General features: G+C 42.8%; 1 protein-coding gene across 6 annotated transcripts in view; it reads right to left on the minus strand.

Moving 5' to 3' along the window:
* Nucleotides 1-20,821, minus strand: part of ZNF462 (zinc finger protein 462) — a 90,063-nt gene extending 69,242 nt beyond the window's left edge. For 3 of the 6 annotated variants that reach the window (XM_032095117.1, XM_032095120.1, XM_032095115.1), the window contains exon 1: nucleotides 19,749-20,821. The gene's annotated coding sequence lies outside the window, so the exon portion shown is untranslated. The remainder of the gene's footprint in view (nucleotides 1-19,748) is intronic. The other 3 variants (XM_032095121.1, XM_032095118.1, XM_032095116.1) reach the window with 2 other exon arrangements.
* Nucleotides 20,822-21,045: the final 224 nt, after the last annotated feature.

Raw genomic sequence — 21,045 nt, forward strand, 5'->3', positions numbered from 1 at the left:
TTGTTTACATAATGAGCATTTTTCTAGTCTCATGTTCCAGCCACTGCATCTTTATACAGCTTAGTACAGACTCCAGATTCCAATAATCCTGGACACAGACTAGCAAATTGTCTGCTTTTAGTCCTTCAAATGTCACTCCTGAAAACCTCTGAAAGGAAAGAATGGACTACCTGAAAGCTTTCATGATGAAGCACAATTTTCTAGACTTCAAACTGTTACTATCCCCAGCATTTCAGCCTAGTCCGCTGTTCTAACTGTTTTAAATATCTACTACTTTGCAGGATCACTTTTTTTGTATTTTTTTTTTAATTCAAAAGGAGGACAGGACCCTCTAAGCCCACACAGGCTACAAAGCCAACACATTTCTTGAGTGAGTCACAGAGCTTTTTCTGTTCCACATTTCCTATCTTTTGCAGATACAAACTGAACAATGAGCTTTTACGTCTGACACATTAAAAAATATAAATTACTGGTGTAGAAAACAGACAGAAAAAAAGGAAAAGTCTCTTTAAATCCTGTCAGATACCCTTCTTGTCTGACCTGTGGGATGCTTTTGTTTTGAATGGAATGGGTCCAAAATACAAAGGAAAACCCTTGCTTATCTCTTTGGGATCAAGGGTTCTCAGAGGCACAGCACTGGTGTTATTTGTTTGATACATCACAGCAAGGTCATTACTTCAATCTTGGAAAGATCCAAAAGTCTTCTGATATGCCAGAAAAGCCAATGGCCAGTGGGATCTATGACTCTCCTGCACTGTCTGCATGGAATTTTCTCATCCCACAGTCCCTCTCTCCTAGAGCTGCAAAAAACAGGTGCCTCCATCTGGATGATCCCTGAGGCACTGACCCAATTCTCAATTCCTTTTACTTGGGGGGAAATAAACCAAAACAGAAACAAACAAAAAGCAAACCACACAAGATGTCAGACTTAGATCTAAAGATGGTGCAAATACATGTTTTGATCATTTGTCTCCTTCAGCTCAGCTCCACTGTGAACATTCAACGACAACCCAAAAGTCTGTTGTAGTCTTTTGAGTGCAATGGATGAATTCCAAAATTCAAGTTTTGTCCACAGGAACTTCAGACATCCACTCTGCTTGACCTAAGAGATGCCTGAGAACCCAAGCACACTGCTGTCATTCATGCAAGCCACTCCTCCATGCTTCCCATGCTTCCTCTTTGATTTAGGTCACAATATAGCTGCTTTTTTTTTTTTTTTTTTTGGCAAAAACATTATCTGCTTTATGATTGGCACAGTGCTCTGACTTTTCAGAAAGCAGTGATTGGTCCAACTGTCTTATATCTTAAGGAGATCTATTACTAAGAAAATAATAAAAATATCCCATAAAGATAAGATCTGCCTAACATAAATTTGGTAACAGCTTCAAAGGATGCTTTTCTCAAGATCTCCAAACCTAGCCAAGATCCTCTACTGTCCCTCCTACTTCTTGAAGAGGTGAGTATGCAGAAGATAGTGAGAGATCATTTTGCAGCCTTCACTGATACACAATTGACCTTTTAATCTCTGCTTAGTGGCAGGCTGATACTGTTCTTTCACTTTTAGACCCAAAACTTTATCACTTGAGAGAACACTCCTTTTTTTTTTTTCTTTTTTTTTTTTTTTTTTTCTTGGTGAGATTTATATGCACCCATGAGATTTTTCCCCTTGTCCTCACACTCAGGCATGGATTGAAAGCTCACTGATCTCCTTCCACAGGACAGTTTTGGAATATAAACATTTTTGATCATCTTGTCCAAATAACACTGACTTAGTTTAGACACAGTTTGCAGCCATGGTTGAATAAAGGAGCAATATTGTGGTATTATTTCCTGTCCCCAGTATTACTCCCTTCAGGTCAAAGATGCTGGAAACTCATGCTGGTGGTTGTTGGGACAAATCCAGTATGGCACATCCTCTGGGATGGCTTTTTAGCCTCTGCTGAGAATAAACAGAGGGAACAGTGAGGTGGATTGAGAACCGGCTGAAGGGCAGTCTCAGAGGATGTGACCAGTGGCACAGAGTCCTGTAATTAGTGGTGTCCCCAAGGTTGGATACTGGGTCCAGTATTGTTTAATGGCTCGGTATAGAGTGTCCCCTCAGCAAGTTCACTGATGATACAAAACTGGGAGTGGCTGATGCCCCAAAGTGCTGTGCTGCCATTCTCAAGGGCCTCGAGTGCCTGAAGGGATGGGCAGAGCAGGACTTTTTGAAATTCAGCAATACAGGGTCCCGCACGTGGGCAGGAATAACCCCAAGCAGCAGCACAGGCCGGGGTGATCTGCTGGAACACGGCTCTGCAGAAAAGGACCTGGAGGTCCTGGGGGACAAACAGCTGTCCCCGAGCCAGCAGAGTGTCCTGGGCACAAGGAGGCCAATGGGATCCTGGGGTGCACTCAGAAGGGCATTGCCAGCAGGTCAGGGAGGGATCCTGCCCCTCTGCCCAGCCCTGGGAGGCAGCTCTGGAGCGCTGTGTCCAGCTCTGGCTCCTCAGCACAGGAGGGACACGGAGCTCCTGGAGCGGAGCCAGCAGAGGATACAAATGTGATTGAGGCACTGGAGCATCTCCTTCATGCAGAAAGGCTGGGAGAGCTGGGGCTGTTTCTTGAAAAGAGACAACAGGAGGTTGGACCAGATGACCTCCAGTGGTCCCTTTCCAACCTGATCCTTGCTGTGATTCTGTGTGATTCTGCAAATTTTCACAATTGCTTTTGGATACTAAACATGCCAATCACGGCAGCCCAGCCATCACACATTTGAAAGTGTCAACACAGGCTTCCAGTCAGGAGAGTCTGATGACTTTCTGATGCGCTTTTTTTTAAGTGGGCTTCTAAAGCAGCAGCTTCATTCCCAGTGCATGCTGATGATGGACTGTCAGCATCCTGAGGAATTAATTATGTCTCTTTTGAATTGACAGAATCTTCTAGGCTGTATGTGGGGGGAAAAAAAGGGCAGAAGGGATCTTGTGGATGGCGAAGACCAGTTGTGTTAGCACAGATACAAATCTAATTTTCATTAACTCAAAGAAGAGAAAATAGCATGTTTGCTAAAAAAAAAAATTACAGCTGTTGATTCCTGAGCCAAGGAATGCTCTATTTTAAAGAAAACTGGTTCCATATGAAAGCCTTCCAATCATGGTGCACCTAACTGCTAGCAATTTCTAGTCCCAGTGACCATGCAAAAAGGTAATACACAGAGATCTAACCAGCCGGGTTACTGATATAAATTCTACACCCCTCCCTCCGAAGGATTCATTTCTCAGCTGAAATACCCCTTGAGGCTGGAAGTCATATATTATAGTTCTGAAATGTGAAGTAACCCTCAATTCTATGCAGCTTATCAAAAATTCCTGTCCTGCTCTCACTCTTCTCACATTTCCTTGGCTTCATTATGCTTTTAAAAAGGGAGATTGCTACTAAAATCCCAGTTGGGTTAATCTGACAGCTGGAGCAAGACAAACCACAAGAATCTCCCAAGGAGAAGGTTCTGACTGTCCCAGCAATTTCATCAGTCCAGCTCTTCCTATGCAAAAGTCCCATCAGGAGCACAACTGAGAGGTATCCCAGAAAACACAGACAAGCTATTTAGGGGACACAGGGAAAGAACAAAAGGGGGGGAAAAAAAAAAAGAAAACCACAAAAAACCAAAAAGAAAAGTATAGAAAAAGTCTCAGCTAGGAGATCATAGTTCAGTGGATTTAAAGACCCACTGAGTATCCTTCAAGGTAGGCTTGGTCTCATATTCCAGGCCTGGAACATTTCAGCAGTTTCCTAATTACAGATCAGATTTTCTATGCAGGCTACAGAAGTGAAAGTGCTCCTTCAATACCAGTAGTCCACTGCCACATTTTCCTGCTACAAGCTTGTCAGCCTGCCAATGCAGAGAACTTCTAGAACTCCTCCTTGCTCTCTTCCCACAGAACACAAAGCAGCATATTCCTTCAGAAGCCCTATTCAAACTCCCTTTCTTCTCCATGAGCCTGCATCTTTGAGACAATGGATAAGAGGAGGCGGACCACTTCCGCCATTCATTTGCTCAGCCTGCTGAAACGTCAGATCTGTCTGATCTTGCAGCAGAAGCATTATCCTTTGTTCTGATCAGGTTGCACAAATAGCTGTGCTTGTGTCAGTCGCAGAGCAGAGATTTTTTTTTTTCCTCCTTTTTTTTTTTTCATGACCAGTATGATTTACAGCTCACACAACACATTATGTCCTGCTAAAAATGTTGCAGTTTTGTTTTCCACCAGGCAGCTCTCCTACAAAAAAACTCAGTTCAGTATTGCACACTTAAGGAAGAAGGGGAAACTGCACAATGCTGTTGCTACATGTATCCTAGACAAACCTGCCGAAATATTCCCAGCCTCACACAAATGAGCCCGTAGTCAGAAGATGCACCTAAACGGGCTCAGGTTGAAGGACTTAAGAGAGGCAAGAGATGACTGTGACTCCCACCACTTCTCTGAAGGTTGGGCACTCCTCCTGCCCATCAGCAGCACCTGCATGTCCTGACAGCTTACTGCATCCCACACAGACAAATCAGGCTGGGCCCAGCCCCCCCCACCGCTGTGGTGACATACCTCTGCCCAGAATTCACACCTGGACTGCTTGCAAGCCATCTGCAAGCGAAGAGACAAAGGTTGGCCACTGCCAGGTTGTGTGAACACACACCGTGGAATTACTGTCTGGTGAGCAGTTCAGCTTCCCGCACACTCGGAGGAAAAACAGATCTCCACATCTACTGATAGAATGCTGAGCTCTGAAGAGGTTACAAAACGTGGCCTTAGCTTTCCCTTCCCCCTGTTCTACCATACTTGCTTATGAAAACAGTCGTTATCATACATCCTTCCTCTTCCTAGGGCAGAAAACCAAATCAACCAGAAAACACAGCCAGCAAGTTCTTCAGAACTTCAGCGTGTCGCAAAGCCTCGTTCAGGCTGGAGGTTGAACTTTACCTACTACCTCCAAATTCCTCATATTTTTGCCTAAGTGCAAGTATGTGTGTGAGTATTCTGTCTCTGTTATCAGGTAAAAGCTCTAATACCCATTTCTGGCTTCTAGCCAGCATTTAAAAAGGAAAAAAAATTTGCTAATCCAATGGTTGCAATGGAAAAAACACCTACCACAGGGAAAAAATCCTCCTGCCTTTAGCCAAATCTAATCTAATCTTTTCTCACAGCTGTAATATCACTCTGAATGCTTCACTACCTAACTTTAACTTCACATATGGAGCAGGGGGAATTATTGATACAAACCTTTTGTACAAGGCCAGCCTGCGAAAAAAAAAAAATTACATGAGTGGCTGTGTTCAACATTCCTGAGTTTGCCATCAGAATCAATACAGCTCCATGAAGATACTGCCATTTTTAGTAACTATGTCCAAAACGCAACAGCATTATATGATTTCTGTCTCATAGAGGCTTTGACGTTCCATCTATTATCCCAGTCTTGCTTTAGCACATATTTTATATTAGAATGCGTTCCAGGAGGCATATGGCAATAGAACTAGGTCAACCATTAACCAAAAAACAGGAAGCTGCTCTGCAGAGCACACCCTTCAAAGCTTGCCTAATGAGCTGGCTCTTCAGAGTGTGTCCTTCAGTAAGGTGGAAGCTAACTGTTCCATGGGATTTTCCTTAAAGACACAAGGTCGCCCAGGGCAGGTGACTTATGGACATGACAGACTCTGAAGTGCCGTCCTAGAAGTGTAAAAGCATCTGGGTCAGATTTTGATATGAAGAACAGTCCACGGTCACACCTGGGACATCAAACATCAGGAACCAGCTCCAATGATTTCCTTATCTTATGGAGCAGAGCCCGTTCCATCATTAATCTGCTCCCACAACTTCACAGGGAAAGAGCAGAGCCTCTGTAGAGTTTGTAGGGAAGGATACCATCACTAGATAAAGATTTAGCATCTCTCTGTCCAGATGAGTCAATTCCAAACTCTTGCAAGGTTTGGGAGAAAAAAGGGCTGATACTAAGCCTTGCAAGTCAGTCTTTGACTAAATTCTTTGAGAAAGCATGTTTGCTTTCTGATTGATCTCGTTGAGATACATGGATTTAACATCATCTGCCAAAACCAGTAGAAAAAGAAGTCCATCATAATTGCGGATATCTTCATCTGTTCCACCTCAATCTTACCAAGGGCCTCCACTAAATATCACATTCCACACTTTTAAGCAACCGCAGGTGCCCAAGCTTGAAAGACAAGTTTTTAGGACTGAGAAGCACCAGGCACCACAGAGGAGAATCCATGAGTAACATGGAAGTTAGAAAAAGTTCTGACTCATATTATACTGTCAACAAAGCAGTAGAGATGGCCTGATCCAGTTGTTTTTAGACAAATAAAAGGTGAACACTTGCCAGCACCCTCATTGAGAGGAAGTTTGCATACAGCAGCCACTGATACCCATCATATAACTGTTGCAATAACATGGTAACTCAACAGCCACATAGCACAAAGCACTGTGAACTTTTCAAATTCAAAAAAGACACCATCAAGCTATGTGACTACAGCTAAATCTTCCCACTAAGTATATTGGGATACTAATATTAGTTTTCTACACTCTCATAAAAAATGGATACAGTCTCTTATCTCTTTATCACAGTCTTCCTTCTGGACAGTATCTCTACGAAACAAAACATTCAGAGATCCTGAGGCTGTTATTTAGCCAAACAAAGCAAACAGTAAAAAAAAAAATCCTCTCTACACCATTACCAGGGATAGGCTTGTATTTCTCCATAATTTAAAATAGGAATGAGTGCTGTAAACATATATATATATATATCTATATATATATATCTCAAGAGTTTCCCCAGTAATTCACATCTATCCTTGTGACAAAAATAAAAGGCAAAAAGCCCATGTCTAACAGACATTCTTCTACTAGAGCCTCCATAACTGCGAACTTCTCTGCAACCAAATCTTTGTGAGGTGGGAACTCAGGTCCATCTTTCTGGTGGTGGATCCTGCTGGTTTACCAGACAATAATTCCAGTTCCTAATTACAGACACAGGAAATGATAAGGCATCCATGATGACTGAGAAAACAGTCAGTGTGTGTGATCATATGTCCCTGCAGATTGCTTTGTATCTTAAGCGACAGCTCCTTGCTGAAACAGGCTAACTCAGTGGAAGACTGCCAAGCATGCTGTGGTGAGATTATCATCTTAGTAGTTATTTATAATAAACTATCTTCAGCAAGTAGCACCTTTTTCAGTAGGAAAAAGTCAAGGACAATGCATTTTCTTCGCAGTACAGAGATGGTGTATGAGAAAACGTGCAGACAATTATCTGGTGGCATTGTTCATTTGCATATGAAGAAGAACCTCTGATGAACATTCCTCCAGCATGTTCTGAAAACTGTTCCAACGCCACTAGAAAAGGCACAAAACAACCAGCCACTACAAAATACAACCTGCAATGGAAATTATGTGGATAGACAGAACAGGGTGGCCATACTTTATTTTTAAAAAAATCTTTTGATTTGCCTGCATCCCTAAGACTTGTGATGATGAAACAGCCACACCATGGCATATCTATGGAACCAAGAGAGAGTTCTGCCCTGAGAGATGGTGTTCAAGTCTCAGATAACTCCTCAGTGCCACTTCTTTGCAAGAGCCCTATGCAGAAGTGCCAGAGTCCCATAGCTCCAACCAAAAAATCTGAATGGGGCCAGTGGGGCAGTTTTAAGGATGGAGTTACTGCAGAACAGAACAAACAGTCTTCACACACAAGCCATGTTTTATGTGCATTCCCTCCTCCCATCACCAAGTTGCAACTGGGAAAACATACCTGTGGGCTGACTACTCCCACACTCCCACTCCAGTTCTTAGGAACACATGAAGGAAGTCATGCTTCTGCAGGGCTGCCACAGAACGGTGTCTAAGACAAGGATTCATTCAAGGGGATCTGTAATATATTCTCTGAAGATCCTGCTGAACAGGCAATGGAAACCATGAGAGCTCTGATTATGAAGTTCAGCTCTGCTGTGTCCATCAAGAAGCAAGCTCTGGTATTCTGGAGTTTCCCAAGCTGCAGCTACGGAAGGTATCTCCAAATGGTATGGGTGGAAAAAAACCCTAGACCAGTTGACCAGTGTGTGGCTGAGCTGACAGAAGACATACCACCAGATTTTTTAAGTCCATTGAATGCTTAGCAAGCTTATTTAGAAATCTTCTTTCTGCAGATTTAGATAGACATGTAACAAGATTTGGCTCTTAAAAAAAAAAAAAAAAAAAAAAAAAAAAAAAGGTGTCATGGCTTTAGCCAAATAGGACAAAGGCATTCTAAAAGTGCATTTCTGCTAAAAAGAAAGCAGGAACAGTTACAGTAGCTTCCTAGAGTTTCTGAGTAATTACAGCGTTTCAAGGTCTACACAGTATCACAGCATTCCATACCTTCTGCATTTCGCAGCTGCAGTTCAACGCTCCCAAATGGTTACAGCTTTTGAACAAACTGTGTCTGCACTAAAGCCAAAAGGATCTACAGTGGAGCTTCATCGGAAGCTCAGGACTTGCACATGACTGAACGCTTCTCTTTCTCCAGCTCTGCTTAGCCCTTCAGCCTCCCCCCAGCCCCTTTTATAATCCATCTGACATGCCTCTGGAGTGCACTTCATTGCTTTGTGTTTGGTTTGTTTTTTTTAAAAAGAAACATACACACAAAAACCCAAAAAAAACCCCCAAAACAAAACCAAGGAAAAAAGCCCCCACAGGTTCAGAAAGAGAGGAAGAAATGGAGCCCTGCTGGGCTGAAGTTTTCAGATGACAAAGCTGAAGGTAGTCGTTTAATACCAACTATGAAAGCAGCACAAAAGGACAAGATGCAGAGGGGGGAAAAAAATCTATTTGGGCTTCCTGCACTGGCATGAAATGGCTGCTTTCCTTCTTACTGCCAGCTCCCATGCTTCATGTTGACATTACACATCCTGTGCTGTAGATCCACCCCCATGCTGATGCTTGCCCAACAGAATTATCTCCTGCGTCACAGCAGTGGTAACAGAACTGCTGGCTCTGCAGATCCCAGAGCACCATTTCAACACTTAATACATGCAGCAACTGGACACACCACCAGATATTCCAGGCTGGTTTATGGCACTCTCAGCGCTGTACTGCTTTGCCTAACCTTCTGTTAACCAGATGGTCTGCTCTCCCCTTGGGACCAAACCATTAAACTTTATTTTATTAATTTCTACCAAAACGCAGGGATGGTTTGGAGCACTTGTATCTGGTTTATCTCCAACAGGGTTGCTAAGATGGAAATGGCCTAAAAATAACTGGAAACGCTGCTTCACACCAACAGAGAACAAGATCTTTTGGAGTAAATATTTAAATGATCTTCCAGATGAGCCACCACAGCAGCATGAACCACATGGATGGGAACTTGCATTATGTACACACACGCAAAGGTACACGCTCCTGTCATTGTGGAAGGACCTAGGTTGCCTTTTTCCTGATCCAAAACACTTTTGTCTTCAACAAGCCATTACCATATTAGTATCTATTCAAGCCAATCCCTTAATTAAGAAGAAAAAAATGAGGCAAAATGAGGGCTTCCAAAACCACCACAGTTAATGATGGGACTCCAGAATGCATGAACATCATCCACAGGAATCACACCAACAGGAATGTTCTCACTAGAACATCTGCAAAGTCACATGAAATCGTACTTCAGGGACACGCCAGCACTAATTGAAGTCAAAGTTGAGTATTTATAACATTCATGCTCCTACTGTCAAAATAGAAAGAGTGAGAATGAAAGAAGGAGCACATGAATGAAAGTGAAAGAATTATCTCATGCATATGCTTCCGCTGAATCTTGCAAATCTGCTACAGCCATGCCCTCACATGCAACCACAAATGAGCATCTCATGTATGTAGGTGGAAGCTGTTGAAAGTTAAGGGCATCCTCAATTCAAGATGTAATTTTCAAACGCCTCCCTGAAAGCTCCACAAGAATTACTCCACGCAGCGAAGGATCTGATCTTCAAATGTTTACTCACACAAGTAGCTGCAGTGAAAACTCAGAATCAGAGCACAGCGACTATTCACATGAATGAGCTCTTAGAGCACAAGGGCTTTAGCTCCCATCATCTATTATCTACCAAATGCAATACGGTAACATGAAAATGCAGCAGTGGTGAGGCCTGACCTCTTAAAAAGCCTTTGTTAACATTCCTAAAAGTGGCAGTGAGCAGTTATGAAATAAATAAATAAAGCGCACATGCCTGCACACTCAACAAAATCCCAGGAATGTAAGAAGAATCCTGTAAAAGTTGCAGTTTTGCTGTCTTCCAAAGGAAATAGGAAGCAAATCCACATAAAATCTAACTATAACAAATCATTAAAATCTGTTCTTCATGGCTACCACCACAGTGCAGTGCTTCGAGAGCACGACTGGATTCACTGCTCAGATTGCTGCTCGCATAAATTTGTCTGAGACTGGAAATCATCAACCTAAAGCTCCAAATCTCTGCAGGCTGGGGTGTCAAACACTCAAAGAGGACGGCACTGCCACTCTCCAACTTCCTACATGTGACTCACTTCTTCACACCACCTGGGCAGCTAAAATGTTCTTGTGGTCATCCATTACTAAAAGTCTTACTGAGACATGAATAACCCTCCAATCTGGATGTCAACAGATCAGCAGGTATTGCCTTCAGCTCATAAGCAGACTGCTTAATTCACCTGTAAAGAGGATTAGATGTCTTCAGCACATCAAGGAAACAAGCATGAGAACAGGCTGTGTGACATTTTAGCTCCATCTATCTTTAAAATTTCCCCAAAGAGCAAGATTTTTTTTTTTAATGTCCCATTTAAGTTACTAACTCATCATCATATGACTGGCCTCCACTGCTATGACATACAAAACTTCAGTATATGGTGACAGGCCCCCTAGAAAGTCATTCCACAACCTGAAACATCATCTACCCTTCAAACACACTAAAAATAGATTCCTCACCCCCTTGAGGTCTCAGCAGCCCATCTGATATTACAGTACAGTATTAACAAACCTATGTAGACACGAATTCTTAAAATAAATATCTTCAGAGATAAGACCAGAATACCAGCAAGCAAACTATATTCCTGTGCACCACTGGTGAACCTGTGGAAGCACTGAAGAACCATGGAGGGCAATGACCATTCCATGTTCATTTTGCAGGAGCACAACTCGTGCAACCTTTGGTCAACCTGCCTGACACCTTGCCAAGCAGCTTCTGACTGTCTGAAAGACATTTTCTGAGTACAGCCTCAGCAGTTTTTTTATGTGGTTGCTTGGGAGAACAACACACTGAAAATCTCGTCTACCCCCCAGCCCCTGCCCCACGGTGGGAGGAGAGCAGCACATTTGTAGAGGGTGTGGAATGGAAAATTCATAGTAGTACTTTATCACCTCTGCAATCTGATCCTTTTAGAATAATTCAGGTTTACTCATTTATTCATGCAAAGACCCAAACACACTGACTCACTCTCTCAGCGGTCCCAGTGAGTAATAGTTATGTCCTTGGAGCCAGAGATTTCAGGTCTCACACATGCACGGGGTGTTCTGGCAGGAGAAACCCGCATGCTCTTGAGCAACAACAGCTTCTTCTCAAACCTACCAGGATGGGAACACACCAGGAGCCAGGGCCACTGAAGGGTTAAACACACCCATCCTGCAAGCCCCGAGGTGCCATTCACCATCTATGCTGAGAAGAATGTGGCCTTGGGTCACATTTACCTACAGAAGGGCTGCTGGAGTGCTCCTCTGCCCAGGCCCTGGTGCTGTTGCACACTGGGCTGTTTCACACCATCTGCTTGATCACAGACAAGAGAACTTGGCCTCTAGGTGACCTGACAGAGCTGAAAGCTGATACGCTTTCTCCCCACTGCCCTCCCCCAGCAAAGATAAAAGGTCATTTAGACCAAAAGAAACCTGTCCACACTGACTTGAAGTTACATTAATTCAACTTTTGGGATGCACTCCTGGCCGGGAACCCAAACCCTTTCTCGCAGGGCTGCAAGCCACAGCCATATGACGGGGCAGGAACAATTCAGCAGTCAAGGAGCTAATTAACTAGGCTGAGAGCTGTCTGGCTGCTCTCAATTTTCCATCAGCCATTTGTTACATTTTTTTATACTTGTCAAGCTATTTAGAAGCTGAGCAGGATAGAAGCAAGGCTTCAGAGCCCGCCAGTCCTGGAGGTCCCACATCCAGGAGCCAGAGCCACCCAGCTGTAGACAGAAGGGAGGGGAAAAACTGAAATGCAAAATCAGAGCTCCCAATCAAATACTGAGAGAAATAATTCCAAATTTCTTCACACTGAAGTTTTATTTATTTATTTGTTTTCACAGCGCCACTTGTCTCACAACACAGAAGAAAACAAGAAGATGACTCCGTTGGCCACCGTGCCTTCCAAACTTTGCTGCATCACCAACTAAGCAGGTACTGTGAATATATATATTTGTCCATACTCACCGCAAGCAACAACACACTTGAGAAGACAGGATCAGTCAGAATTACAGCAGTGACACAGAAACAAGGTGGCAGGTAACCACATCTCATCTCTCAAGCGCCTGCCAAGAGCAGAGCAGGTTTGCTCCAGTCTCACACACCAGAACCACTCATGAAAGGAGGCTTTTCTTTTCTTATCTTGGTTTGTTTTAACACACACAGCAACAGAATCCAGCACCAGGGTCTTAATTTCCAATATGGCTGTTAAATCCTAATTATGCCTATTTTACTGGGTAGGGGGATAGATGGTTGAAGGAACAAAAAAAATTAAGAGCAAGATTTCAAGGGCTAGACAGCAAATCTTTGGTCTCCTTACAAAGAGCCACATGTCCACAAATCTAGCTGAGTCTGACTAGAACTGAAGAATCCAAGTCTGAGTTAAAATAAATAAACATCCATGGGCCTCTTAAGTTCTCTCCAGAAGCAGTTTGCTCAACTAGAGATGAGTACTCATCCTTGACTCACTGCAGCCCCCTCAAGACCAGCACTCCTCAGGCTGTTCCAAGTTTATCCCAGACTGCAGTTATCAGTTTGTTTAACAAAAACATGAAAACTAAAAATTAAAAAAAAAAAAAAAAAAAAAAAAGGAAATGACAAAAAAGTTGTTAAACAATCACCACTGACATAAACCACTTTCACCAATCCTTCTGGAATTTCTGACCTAGGATCTATTTCAGCTGCCCTAATATCAACAAGAGGGAGGCAGAAAGGAAAAAAACAAACCCTTTTCAGCAGCATCAGCCAGCTGAATTCTGACTTTTGGGCCACAGCAAGGCCTTTATTAATGATCCCTTTCCCAGCTGCACACTCAGTTGAATTCTCCAGCATGTCAGTCATTAGAAGGTAAATGGACCACCCTCCACATCACCATCATGCTGGACCAGAATCTTCCAGCACAAGTAGTCTCCCCTTAGCTTTGCTGTTTATTTGACAAATACGGAGAAAATTTTAAAAAAGTGTGTCTGCTGGAGCACAGGTTCCAAGCGTCACATGCCCCCATCCTGCTCTTTTCTTTGAGAGGTCTGGGGACAGTGTGTGGGAGGAATGTGTTTGCCTGGCTCCTGTGATAAGTGGCCATTGTGCTTTGAAGCATTTGCATGACAACAGTCCAACCCAGGATGACCCATCTTCTTCCCAAAAGGAATATCCTGTGATGCCTTCTTTCCGCAGCAGCCACCAATACCACCCCAAGCCACTGTTTGAACCTAAGAGCTGCAGGCGGAAAGGAAGGGTTTGCTCATCCGAGCAATGCAAAAGAAGCCCCCATTGTCCTACCAGGCCACGGAAACACTGACCACATGTGCATCAGAAGATTCCATTTTTAGCATCTTTCAAAACAAAGTCTTCTCTTTCACATTATCACGAGCACACTGAATCCTCAGTCTTCCTATATCATTCTCTGCAATGTCTGCTTTGTTTTGTCTTGAAAAATCGTTCTCTCCTGCCTCTCTACCCCATGCCATTGCTCTGTTAGCAGCAAGTTTCCACTGCACATAATTACGGCATGCTTTAGCCTACTTTTTTTCTGTTTGCTGAATAGCTCTGCCTATTTTCTACTTGTGCTGATGCTACCATTTACTTTTCCTGACGCTCTAATCCTTGTATCCTTTGAAGGCCTGACTTCCTCCACACCATGACAGCAGCTGGGGTTCTCAGGCCCCTTTCCAGGCCTTTTTAATAGCAACAGTAATGCCACTGATGAACATCCTACTTCCTAATCTTCAGGTCAGCATAGAGCCTGCATCTGTAACAAGTGCTGCAAATACACCATCCAGGGCTGCTGAGCACCCATTATCTAAATGACTATCAAGTTATTAATTGCATATTCCTGGAACTGGAAGGAGAAGGAAAAACACAGCCACATAATGCAAGCACTTAGCTTCTTCACACATAATCCCAATTAGAAGGTCTTATTTTCCACCAGGAAGTAACAAGTGACACACTTCAGGAACTGAATACTTAATATAACTGGTTCAAAACTAATAGAAGTAGCCCAGTGAATCAAGTGCTTTCTCAGAATTATTCGTCCTAAACACACACTGGCCTTGCAATGATTTCTACCCTAATAAGCTCTAAATAAATCCTTCGTAACCACTCAGTACATTGATGCTGTGCCTACAGCTCTTTATGCTGACATTATTAAACAAGTATTCTTAAAGAAATTGCGTTTGACTCCACTCAAGAACAATTCCTGAACATCCTGAGATCTCCTGTTTCCATCTTCCTTCAATTGCCAGCTAAACTAAACTAAATTAATTGCTTCTCTTGATGGATCTTACCATCTTCTACCTAAGAAGCTGATTTTAGCCCAAGCCAAAACCCCACTGTACTTCCCCTAGACAGCAGCTGTGGAGGTCCATCATTATACCACCAAAAAATCCAGCCAAAAGCGATGAGACTTTTGATCAAGGTAAAATATAATATACAGCACTGCTGCTAGGTCTGGAACAGATGTCCTGAAAACCAACGGATCTCCAGAAATGACTGCTACAGAGCAGTCAAAACCAATGATAAGGGAAAGCTCTTTCCCAAACATTGCTCAAAGAATAGTTCCTTCAAGTATTGATTAGGCCAGGATATTTTGAGTTACTGCAGTAACATATGTTGCCTCAAGCTGACCAAAGCAACTGTACCAAGATCTTCAACTCCCAGAGAGCTGAAAAGAGCACAGGAAAAAAAAAAAAAAAAATTACATTTGTACCTAAAATTGTATTCAACTATAAGGCACTAGACACAAAGATTCCCCTTTCGTCATCTCAGACTCTCTCCTCTCCTTCAAATCCCTTTAGAGATGTATTTGTGCTGCAACTCCTGGCACGGCTCAATAAAGCTCAAGAGATGAGGGGCAGACTTTTTAGTTCTTTGGCATTGTTTTTAAAGTTAAAAGAAAAAAACGGAATAGAACCCAAAAACAGTCTCAGTGCTTTTGTATTTACCTATGTGCTGAACTTCCCAAGCACAACCTGAGAGCAGAAGAGTACTTCCAAAACTCAGGACAAAAATGAAGAGCACATTCTATTAAACCTGGTCCTCTTAGTTTGGAAACTTCTACTGATGCCCTTTTTTTTTGCTACAACCAACAAGATAATTATCATAAGTCGATCTATCTCCCTTCCTCCCCCCTTTTCTTCTTTCAGCACTGGCATACAAACCATGCTATTTTAACTTCTTTCCTGTTCTCCCAGTTCTTCTGGAACATTTTATTTTCAACAGTCAACTCATTTGGAGAAGTGCCATGCTGAAGTTCAACCGTTTACAATGTTAACTGTGTCTCTGCCAGCAGCTGAGGACTTGCATCACACCACCTTCTCCAGCACCTCTTGATTAAACAATTAAGAGTTCCTCTCTCTGAGAAGTCAGATGTCTAAGCAACCTTCACTCCCATCACAGTCCTATTTTTTTTTCCCCCCCTCAAAAATTATTCTCACTCTCTGAAGAGTAAGATGGCATTTCTCATTCTCTCCTCAACTAACACTTAGCAGACCTCCTGCTCACCTCCTATGGGCCCACAGATTTCTTGGTTATTTAGTGTTCTAGAGTGAAGCAACTGTTTGACAAGCAAGCAAGCATTTGAACTGATGAAGTTCAACATCTCTGCTGAAGCCAGCAATTAGAAGTTCATACTTGAACACATCTTGGATCAAGAATGCACCTTAAGCAAATCATACAGTTCTGGCACAGGTAGCAGACCATATTCATCCAGAACAAGTTCACAAAAATATATAATCTTTAAAGTAGAGAAATATCTGTTAAGAGTCAAAATAGAGAAACATATGATGTTAAAGGAGAATTTCCATTATTTTTCTCCTACAATGGATTGGAACTGTAACAAAATATATGGAAAAAAAAGACACATGAAAGGACACAGACGTCTTGGCCTTCGTAGACCTTTCCTGATCTGTGAAAAACAGGACCTCCTTCCTCTATTAGCAGCTTCTTCAGATCACTATTTCACTGGGGACTTTTGCATTTGTCCCTAAGTTTGCCTGGTGAAGCTTCAACATGGGACAATATTAGTTAATAAACAGTACACAACTATTCACCAATTTCACACTTTTAAGTCCTTTTTATGCGGTTTCTTACTTCAAAGCAGTGTTGTTCTGCCCAATTAAGGAAATTATCCACAACACCACACAGAGAAAGTGTTACAGTAAACTGAGGTAATCTCAATTTATATTGTAACTCCACACATGTTGCTTGGAATAACGGGAAAACCCAATAAGAAAAGATGATTTACACTGGGTTTCTGTGAGTTCCAGATTTCAAGAGACATCTTTTGAGCTCTTCTGAAGTAACCTCCCTCAAACTGTAAGTTGTACTATTATAAGACTTAAGTTCTTCCCATTTCCTTTTTAAGGCTAAAATTAAACTTGCCTATTCCTTGGGGCCCAGAGGAACATCTGCCAGATGTCCAGACATCTAGGTTGAACAATAGTCATCTACTTGTCAACTCTCTTTTTAATCATCCTTTTATCGGTCTTCATAAAAGTCAGTCCTCTTTTAAGTCAAAGTTCACAACACTAACAAATTTGTTATAAAGGTTACTGGATTGGAATAATCATATTTTTATCCGTTTCCACTTGCAGTTGCCCTACTTTCCCTTTCCAGCACCCCATTATGTCCTCATATTCTTCACAATCTTAAGCACACACAATTGAATTTTTAGTTTTCCTCTTGCAACAAAATAGTATTTTTAATTACAGAAGAAAATTGTAAACATGACATCTTAAGTTTCTCATCAACATAACCTGGTATGAAGCTAGTGAAAATATGAAAGGAAATCAAGTAATTGTTTACATATTTTTAAAGTAGTGGTTCATAGGCTATGTCTAATAGGTGTGAGAAAAGTGATTAAGAAAAGCATATTTAAATACTGGAGAACAAGGTATCAGTGCTTATTCTTTCTGTTAGAGCTTGCACCAAGAAAAGGTTCTGTGTGCTCCAAACCAAAACCAATTGAAAGCCATTGTCTGAACGAAGAAATTTATGCCTAATTAGGAGAAACATCCATGTCATCACCATGGCATGCATTAAGATCTTCTCTCTGGAGCTTCTTTAAAAACCAATGGGTTTTCGGGTTTTTCTTATTTGTTTCTTTGTTTGTTTGGGATTTTTTTGGGAAGTAGAATTGTCTTGCGTTGTTTTGGCTGGTTTTTAGGTTTTTTTTAAATAAAAGTTCTTCAGCTAGTATTGTAATAGCAAGGTGAACTTCAGTCTGTGTGGGCAGAACTACAGCAAAAAACACCATTAACAAGAATATAATTCTCTGAAGAGGTTTCAGTCTCATAGGGAGGAAACCCAGGAAAAAAAAAAACAACAAAAAACCCCCAAACAAATAAACAAACAAACCATTAAAACACCACCATTCTCACTCCAGCTCAAACTACTGCAATGTTGTTTGGTTTTCTAGGGTGTAAGAGGCCCTCCCATAAAGGTCCTGATCTTAAATCTCAGCGTTGTTCTTGGATTGCACATGCCACGTTCAAGGGCAGTGTGTCTGCAGGGCACGCCGTAGTGCCAGCACTGGGCTGACCTCCCCAGAAGTAAGAGGAGAGATTCACAGCTCTCTGTCAGAGAGCCACAAGCACTCTGCATACAGTCCATATAGGGGATGGATATTTGGGATCTGACCCAAATAACCAAAGGTCAGTGGGCAAATTTTCAATTTTTCTTCAATGGCTGATTTAGACCTGTGCAGAGACTGAAAAATGCATCAAAGAATATCACCTCAGGGGGGAAAAAAGGAAAACCAAAACACCACAACAACAGCAGAAACAAACAAACAAAACCCCAAAACCAAAAGCAGTTAACCTCTGTATTTGTCAAAATATAAGATTAAACATACCTGAATGGTATGTTCCATGGCCCTCTTCTGAAAGATGGAGACAACCAGAGTATCTTAGTAATTTGGGTGACGCATCAGCAACCAGAACTTAAGAAATGCACAGTTGATAAAGCAATATCCTTGCACAGCATATTAGATTACACATTAAAACATTTCTTCCACAGCAAAAATAAAACAACGGCATTGATTTTAACGTTTAAGCCGGATCTCAAGTTCATCACCCATCACTGGAATCCTCAAATCTTTCTGGTTTTTTGCACATCTGGGATCGTGTTCTGATTCACATTCACTGGTCCCCATCCTGCCACTTAACAGCTTTCCATATTTGTTCTTAAATCCCTCAGAGTAACCAATGTAGGGACATTACTCACACCTTCCCATGGAGCTGTGCCTTCAAACTCAGCAGCACTGCACCCTGGTATCCCCCTCATGCATTTCAGGATGTATTTTGAACTTATTGAGGAGCTGCATCTACTGTGCAGCAGACGTGTATTTTTCAGCGGGTGGGAAAAGATCCGAGGCCTGCTTTGGGTCTACTCAAAATCGCTTCAGATTAAAAGGTGGGTTAAAAACAAAGCACACAAATTCCTGCTCAACTGCTATCTCACTTTAAAGATCTCAGGTTTCCATAATGACATTAAAATCACAGTAAGAATGTTGCTGTAAGTTTTCAGGAAAAAAGAATATTTTATGACACCAAAAAGACAGCTGTGAAAACTGTTTTGCTTTTTCCAAGAGAAATTACGTATGTTATGATGCTCTGAGGAACCTACTAAACGCTTGCCAGTATCACTTTAATGCAACCTAGTGAGTGGAGAGAAATATTCCATCTTAATTTAAAACACATCCAAAAGAAGGAATGCTCTTGAAAATGAGATGTTAAAAATCCCAAAAAATTAGGCATCAGCACCTAGGAAAAAAAGAGACATTTCATGATACCCTCTGGAAGAACCTGAGCAGCCTCAAGCTGCAAGCACTTACCTCCAAATGCTTTCAGGAATCTATAAATATATGCTTATATACACTATTTACTTGGCCAACTGATCAACCTCCAAAATCCTGTGGTCTTTAACCAAAGAAAAATATCTAGAAAGGTGACCTCCGCATGAAAGCATCAGAGAAAAAAAGCCTGAGGATGTGTTTCTCTGTGTGAAGGAGAATCTGAGCAATTTCCTCCAATCCTCATTTCCTGATAGCATGAAGACAGCGAGAAGACCCATCACAATGTTGTGCATTGAAAAATCTGAAGGAAACCTTAGGGGAAAAAATCATGATTAAGCCAGCTCCTGCCCAGCAAAGCCTCAAAACATGGAGAGACATCCACAATGTTAGGAGCACTTCCCATCTCAGCTTTGTCTACTCTCTCTCTCCTCCATTTTCTGGTGGAGCTAGAGAACATGACATGGCTTACCTGACTCAGATCACAGCTCTCTGCCAAACTAGTCACTTCCTCTTAGACATGCAAGCAGCTTCATGAGACAAACAGACCCCCACAGACGCGCACACAAAAGCAGGAGCAGAAAGCACTCAAAACTTGAAGGTCTTTCCCCTTCCAAACACCAGAAAAACAAATGAAACTTTTCCCTTTTTCTCCCCCAAAAGAGGGGAGGTGAAGGGAGGGGGAAGAAATCCTATCAGATCACAACTACATGAAGCTCCAGGAGGATCTCTCTGTGTGGAGAATAGAAACCACAATGCTGAGAGGAGCCGGGGGGGACGGGGGGGGAAGGAGAAGGTTACTCCAGAAGACATAAAGAGCCTGTGGACCGTGTGTGTGCATGTGTGCGAGAGCGAGGAGAAGCTTTGTGTTGTGGAGCCTGGACTGGAACCAAAGCAGACAGCTTGCAAATGGAGGACAGGGAGATAAAGAAAGGGAAAGAGGGGGAGAGATAGGGAGAAACCTGCTCCGGGTGGGTTGAGAAAGGGGCAGGGGAGAAAGCGCCTTCTCCCTTGCCTGGTTTAAAGGTAGGGACATCGGGGAACTGAGCAAGTAGAAGTGGGCTCCTTCCCCTTCCTTTCTTCCCTTCTCGCTCTCTTTTCTCTCAAAGGAGAGCACAAGCGTGTGTAATGGCTCCTGCTCTCCAGCTGAACGCTGTCCTCCTCCAAGCCACCTCCTGCGGGCACCACCAGCCCCCCAGCCCCGACGCCGCCGGGGACCCCCGCATCCCAACTCCAGGAGAGCCGCGGTGGAGGCACCACCGCCGGGGTGAGGGACCAGCCTCGCCAGCGGCGAGGAGGGCAGCGAGAGGGGACGAGGAGAAACAGGAGGAGGGGGAGAGTGCCTGGGAGAGAGAAAGAAAGCAAGAAAGAAAGAAAGAAAGAAAGAGAGCGAGAAAGAAAGAAAGGAAGAAAGAGGTCACCCGATTGCGTGGGTCGTGCCAGCACGGAGCTTTTCTCTCCTCCGTGTGTCTCCCGTCTCTGATCCAAGTCCACACGCACAGCACCATCCAGACCTCGCACACACACACATATCCTCTCAGGCACCCCCCACCCCGAAAGCTCGGCTGGTATCTCACTTATCTCCCCATATTTCCCCCCCACCCCCCCGTAATGCAACAACAAAAAATTAATTAACCGCCTTCCTCCTCCTCCCACCACCACCACCACCACCACCAGCACCTCCTCCTCTTCTCCTCCTCCATGCAAGAGACTTCTCTCTCAAACAAAACACCCCGCTCTCGCTCCCCTCTCTTCTCTTTTTTTTTTTC

The sequence above is a fragment of the Corvus moneduloides genome, chromosome Z, assembly GCF_009650955.1.
Source record: "Corvus moneduloides isolate bCorMon1 chromosome Z, bCorMon1.pri, whole genome shotgun sequence".
Taxonomy (NCBI): Eukaryota; Metazoa; Chordata; class Aves; order Passeriformes; family Corvidae; genus Corvus; species Corvus moneduloides.